The sequence below is a fragment of the Telmatherina bonti genome (assembly GCF_933228915.1).
Source record: "Telmatherina bonti genome assembly, chromosome: 2".
In the NCBI taxonomy this organism is placed as follows: Eukaryota; Metazoa; Chordata; class Actinopteri; order Atheriniformes; family Telmatherinidae; genus Telmatherina; species Telmatherina bonti.
In genome coordinates, this window is record NC_136620.1 from 15,399,864 (window position 1) to 15,406,710 (window position 6,847).

Here is a 6,847-nt window from a genome sequence, read left to right on the forward strand (position 1 = left end):
TTGGGGGACGTAATTATGAAATCTTTTCCTGTTTTACATCTCAATGGAGATTTAATTCTCTGCTTGTTCTCCACCTGCCTTGACACGGCTTGATAATATTAAAAGCCTTTTATGTTTGATGTTCTTGTGAAGCATTTTTAAAATTCCTAATGACTCACTTATGGCAGAGATGATCTGTAAAATGAAAAAAAGTGTTGACACCCATTTATCAAGCTTTCATAGAAACCTTTCCAAATTCCCACCTATGACTAATATTTAGAGTAAAAGTTTAATAAGAAACTGTATATAAGAAACATGTTCAGATCCATTTTCAAACATTTACAGTAATTTACATTTAGAAACACTGATTTATGACAACACTTCTTTAATAATCACATGAAAATGTCTCAAGTAATGGAGAGGGGAGACAAAATAATAAAAACTAAAGTTATTTTTAGTTTTTCGTTAGTGAATTCCTAACTGCCTTTTCTCACTGATTTGCAACAAATTAATTGGGGTATTTATTAATTAATGTATTTAATGTTAGACTCATTTCATTCATTTATTAGCTTTTATTCACTGATGTCCATGCCTTCTTTCTATTATAAGATTTATTTATCAGTTGTTATGAATATATCTCACATATAATTGCATTCTATGTTATTCCAGTCTCTTTTTTTTGTTATATTTTCGATTTTTTTTTATTTTTTTTTATTTTTATTTTTTTTTACTGTTTTTATATAACTGTTAATAAATCCAGACATTCAGGGTTAATATAGCAAAGAGTATAATTTTCAAGAATGCACAGCTGCAGAGGTCTGTCAGGGATGTCCAGGGTAAACTGGCATGAAAACATCCACAGGTACGGTTTTGCCAGTATGGGAAACAATTCAGAATCACCACCAGGAACATGAAAAGCAAAAGTTGCCTCAGTCACAACGGGTTTCATTACAGCAGCTGCTATCATTCCTCATCACTAGAAGTCAGACGCCGCCTGCATTTACTGAAAGGGTTAAACCGATGACAGATAATGTTTCTTATGACGTGATGATGGCAAAATGACAAAAGAAAGAGAGTGCTTGACTGTGGGGTCAATTTCTGACTTCAATATTTTGGCAACAGATGCCAATAAGATGCGAGGGAGGAAGACTTGTGCTGCATTTGTGTGCTGAATTATGCGAACATTTTATTTTTATTCTGTCAGTTTTATTTTAAATGTTTGATCTTTGTTTTGATGACTATTATCCATTTTAGTCGTCTTAAAATGTAATTAAACTTAAAAGGCAAAATAAAAGCAGAAATAATTAATCATGTAATAGCACAGCGTTGAGACTGTATCTGCAGGAGGACAGAACCGAACAGAGCCTCCATCTGAGGAAACTAACATCGTTCTTTCCTGTTTTAGTCCAGCTGGTGTTTTTCCAGAAGCACAAGACGTATCCTGACCAGAGAAATGAACAAAGACCCACTGAGATCCTTCCCAGAACAATTTCTGTCCAGCCAAGCTGACTCTGGAACATCTGTGTGTAAGCAGTTTGAAAAAGGAGATGGAGGTAAAAGAAAACACTATATGTTGTGCCAAAGCCAGTCATCATGCCAATGAGAGAGGAAAGTGTGCAAAGTAGAGAACAAATGAATCAGCTTTTGTTCTTGTTGTTTCCTACAAGCTGTTCATCAGCAGATGTGAGGAAACTCCATCAGAAAAGTCTGGGAGCTGGAGATTTTCCAACACTAACTTCCAGTTAAATCCATGGGACGTCAAGGCGGTGACCATCAGTCGCTCTTAAACCATAAAGCATCAAGGATTTGCGTTGATTTTTCAATCCAGATTGAATCCAGTTTTCTTTTCTTGCCTATTTTTCCTCCAAAGCCCTCAGAGACAAACCACATGTGGACTACATGTGGACCATACTGTATGTAAATCACGTGTGAAGCACATGTCCACGTGTGATCCTCTGGTGTTCCACATGGATGAAGCAATTGTCATGCACACGGATCACATAAAAATGTTTTCTTTGAAAGGATCTGACAGTAGTTAGGACTTAAAGATGATTGTGTGTTGATTGTTCTGAGACCTCTCACATGACATCATCTGTACTATAAAAAGTGTTTTGAAAGTAAACAATATTTCTACATATTCATATTGGATTACACTAGAATGAACTTAGATCACATTTGGCATTGCGCATTGATCACATTAATGATGCCAAAATGATTCCTTCATGTGTCTTTACATGCATATGAGTTTACGTGACAACACATTCTTAATCCATCAGGTTTAATATGATGTTGGCACTCTTTATGACAGCTTCAAGCTTTTTTGGGGAAACTTTCCCCAAGGTTTAGAAGTGTTTTCATGCAATTTTTTTTTACCATCCAGAAGCACATTTGTGAGGTCAGACATGTTGAACAAGAAGACTTGACTCTCAGTCTCCACTCTGATTCACTCCAAAGGTGTTGTTATCCTGTTTACATCAGAACCTTGTGCAGGTCAGTTAAGTCCTTCTTCACCAAACTGGCTCATCCATGTCTTTATGGACCTTAGTTTGTGTCCTGGTGCACAGTCTTGTTGGAACAGGAGGAACCATTGTCAAACTGTTCCCATAGATTTAGGAACATGGAATTTAACAAAATCTCTTAATATACTGAAGCATTCAGAGTTTCTTTCACTGGAACCAAGGGCCAAGCCCAGTTCCTGAGGAACAACCCCACACCACAATCCCTCTCCATCACACTTGGCACAATGCTGTCAAACAGGTACTGTTGTCCTGGCTACTGCCCAAGTCAGCTTTGTCCATCAGATCGTCAGATGGAGAAGCGTGATTTGTCACTCTAGAGAACACTCAGCTCTAGAGTCTAGTGGTTGTGGGTTTGACACCAATGCATCTGACGCTTTGCATTGACGGACAGCTCGGATGCAGCAGCTCAGCCATGGAAACCCAACCACCAAGCTGTCTAGTCACTGATGTGAAGACAATCTGAAGACCACAGGAAGTTTGGAGGTCTGTATCGACTGAAAGCGAGCAACCTTTGTGCACTGTGCATCTTAGCATCCATTGACCCTGCGTTGTCTTTTTACATGGCTAACACTTCATGGCTGAGCTGCTGTTGTTCTCTGTTGTTCAGTTGTGTTATACTACCTTTACAAAAGTAGCATCCTATCCCGGTACCATGATGGACTTCACTGAGCTCCTGACAGCGGGCCAGTGTTACACAAATGTTTATAAAGACAGTCTGCAGGCCTAGCTGCTTTATTTTACACACCTGTGGCCTTGAAAGTGTTGAAAACACCAGAAGTCAAACAGTTGGATGGGTGCATGAATATTTTTGGCAATTTTGTGCGCTGTTGCACTGTAGCCTGTGGTACTACATGTCAAGACCGGCATACAACTGGACTCCAGCAGTCTACCATGTTCCTTGCAATGATGTCCTCTACTGTTTGATTTTGTGCTTGTGTTGTTTTCACTCTCATGTGTACGTCACTTTGGATAAAAGCGTCTCCTAAATGACTGTAGAATAGAATAGAATAGAATAGAATAGAATAGAATAGAATTTGAGCAGCACAGTGGCTCAGTGGTTAGCTCTGCAGCCTCACAGCAAGAAGTGCTTGTTGGTTGCAGTTAAAAGACTTTGGCGCTTATAGGGTTGAAATTATTCTCCTCATATATAAAGCTGTTAGCAACCAAACTTGATCAGATCTTTAAGATCTCAGAGTTCCAGATTTTCCCAACAAAGCACTCTCATGCTGTAGATTTACTTGTGTTTTAAGGTCTGAGGTCTTCAGTTCTCAGAGCCCTGTTTTTAGAACCAGCTCCCAGTTTGGCTTCAGGAAGCAGACAACACACCTACAGAGTGCAGGAGAGACACAGTTCATTTGGTTAAAATCTGCATATGAGCACGGCTCGTTAAATGTGAATACAGGTAGTTTCAGGTAGAGCACCATGAAAACAAAGACTAATAATCTCAAATCCAAAACCTAAAATGTGGCTTAAAGATAGGAACATACTTTGTGTTCCCAACATTTTATTTGATGGCCAGCTGCTCAAAAAATGTTTCTAATGTCCTGTTGAAGATCTTAGACGTAACACAAGTCAGTAGTCTCTGGGGAAAATGACTTTAAAAGCTTTGTCCAAATTGTATCTTAAATATCAAACTTTGATCCTCAGTGTTGCAGTCAGCGAGCTATACTGTTTGTGTGTGTGTGTGTGTATTAACAGATTTGTGTGTGCAGACTTGCATGTTTGGTTGTCAGAGTGATTAGGAGATGGGATGCAGCTCAACAATACAGAGAATTTAGAAAACCACTGAAGTGGGAGGGTCCATGGGAAACCTGCTGGGCATACTCCTAACACACACACATATCACCATTGTTCGGTGAAATCTGTCTGGCCCGTATTGTCATTATGTGCTGGTATTGTTGCTCGTATTGTTTAAACCAGTCAGAGTTCCTCTGTATGTTGATGGCCATTATGCGGCTGGAGGCCAGGCCATGTCATATTGATCCAAGCGTAGGGGAAACAAAGAGACAGCACAGCTTGGCTTGAACAGCGGACTAATGTGCTGAGAGAAAAGAAAATTGACGTGTATGAAAACTTAAATACTGAAGCTGGATGGTAAAGGCATCAAGGGTGAGAAATGACACAAAAAGGCTTGGCTGGGGAAGACTATCAGTTAAAAAAAAAAACCAAAAATATTTTCATTTCTTTTTCATACCTAATGACACGCTTACTACATATTTTGTAAAATGAATTAAAACAGAGGTTTTTAAATAATTTTACTTATTTTGTGCAAAACTTTAGAATCCAGGTAACCCATCAGTTTAATGGTGCTCATATATAATAAGGTCATCTTTATCTCAGGCAGAATATTACAGAGAAAATGTGGCATTCACAATTAAATCACCACAAGAAGCATTGAAACAGATAATAACACATGGTTGAAGTCAAATTTACCTGATTGGTTCCAGATTTTGTGAGTGATGAACTTGGTCACACAACAGACTAAGTTGTGGAGGTCCTCAGAGTTCTGTACTTGGACCAATACATTTCATGTTTCACATTTTACATGCTTCATTTTGCCCTTTACCGTTCAGACTAAGAAAAAGCAATGGAAAAAATAATTTTTCACTTTTCCCTTATTTTGAGGGACAAAAAAGAAATGAAAGATAAAAAAAAATGGGTAAGATAACAGCTAATAATATAATGATAATTATATAACAAACAGCTCCCAACATGGCCAGATGTTGTTGTTTGCAGACACATAGGAATCACTTGTACATGGTATGCTTCCACACGTGTTTGCATCTACAGCACACATTTAGAATATTGTACAGAGGTTTGTGTGTCTATCACTCTCCAGATGTGATAAACATATTTTTCAATAAACAACAACATATATGAAAATAATCAAATTCAAATTCCATAGTAAGGATCATCAATCATACTGACTGACTGATTTGTCTGATTTGATGTATTGGTAGTTTGTCAGTATAGTTCTATTCAGCTTCATTTATGCAGCAACAATTCACAACAAAGCTATCTCAAAGCTATCTTTTACAGACACAATCCAATTCAAACCAACTCAGTGTAGAATAATTTTAATTGAATAAAAACCAATTAATTACATGAAGGACATTTGTCAAATTCATAATAACTGTGCTCATGTAAACTAATTAATAAAAATGGATCCAATGGATCACATCCAATCTTATCTTTGTTTTAGTCCTCCATTCTGAGCTGTAGGAGGACACAATGGAGAGGAAAACTTCCAACAGGACCAGAACCAGGAGGGACTGCCAGCCGGCTGGACCAGTTAGGGGTGCAGAGGACAGGAAAGAGGGGTCAACAAGCACCATAACTGAGCCTGACATGGATGCTAAGAAAGAAGACAAAACACAAATTAATGGCAACAATAATGCCAGATATTTACTGCACGCATGGAGACTAAAGAGAGCAGAGAGGAGCCCAGTGCATCATGGGACATCACCCAGCAGCTTCGGCCTATAGCAACCATATGTTGGTGCTGACATCAGCTGACGGTGAGAAAATCAGAATGTCACGATGTGAAGTCATATTTAGTGATCAGCTATGTAAAGATTTTGACAATGACATGGATCAAGTTTGATGAGGATGTAGATCCAGTTCAAAGAGGACATGGTCCAGTTTGTGTTTGCTTTAAGCCCTGACCCATAATGTGGCCCCATCTTAAAGGAAATAAACCTTCCCACCTTATCAGATTTATTACCCATAAGCATTCTCACAACAAAATAATCCACCAAACACTGATTGACTGATGTTTTCTGCTCAGTTTATGATCAACTCTTCTTTCTTGGACTTCAACCCCCCCACCTCTCACTTCTCTCCATCCTCTCGTTTCTTCCCACAGTTTTCTGCCTGTGACCTTTAGTCTGTCTATTGTTCAGTAAGTGGGCCAAGAGGAACCATTCATCTATTTATTGAACCAGATTTGAGGAAAATCCTGCCATGAGTATAGACAGTTTTGGACTATGTCTGTGTGAGGAAGTAAGGCCAGGACCATATGTTGTATAAGCTTTATACCATAAGGATATCTTCGGACTGTTGAGGGATTATGGATAAGAAACATATGTATTTGTACTGTTACATAATCATGAATCTAATGACATAACTGTTCAGTAATCATTTGTTCAATGCCACTGATGCCATTTCCTAAACTACTTAAAACCCTTAAGAGATCCTTTGAAAAACTAACACATTTGATTCCTAAGAAAAAATTAATCTTGTCATTAACCTGCTGCCACAAATGTTATATAATAAGATTTTTCAACTTTAAATTTACCTGTTCGCCTGAAATATACATAGACGATAATGATTATTATTTGTAGTTTTAA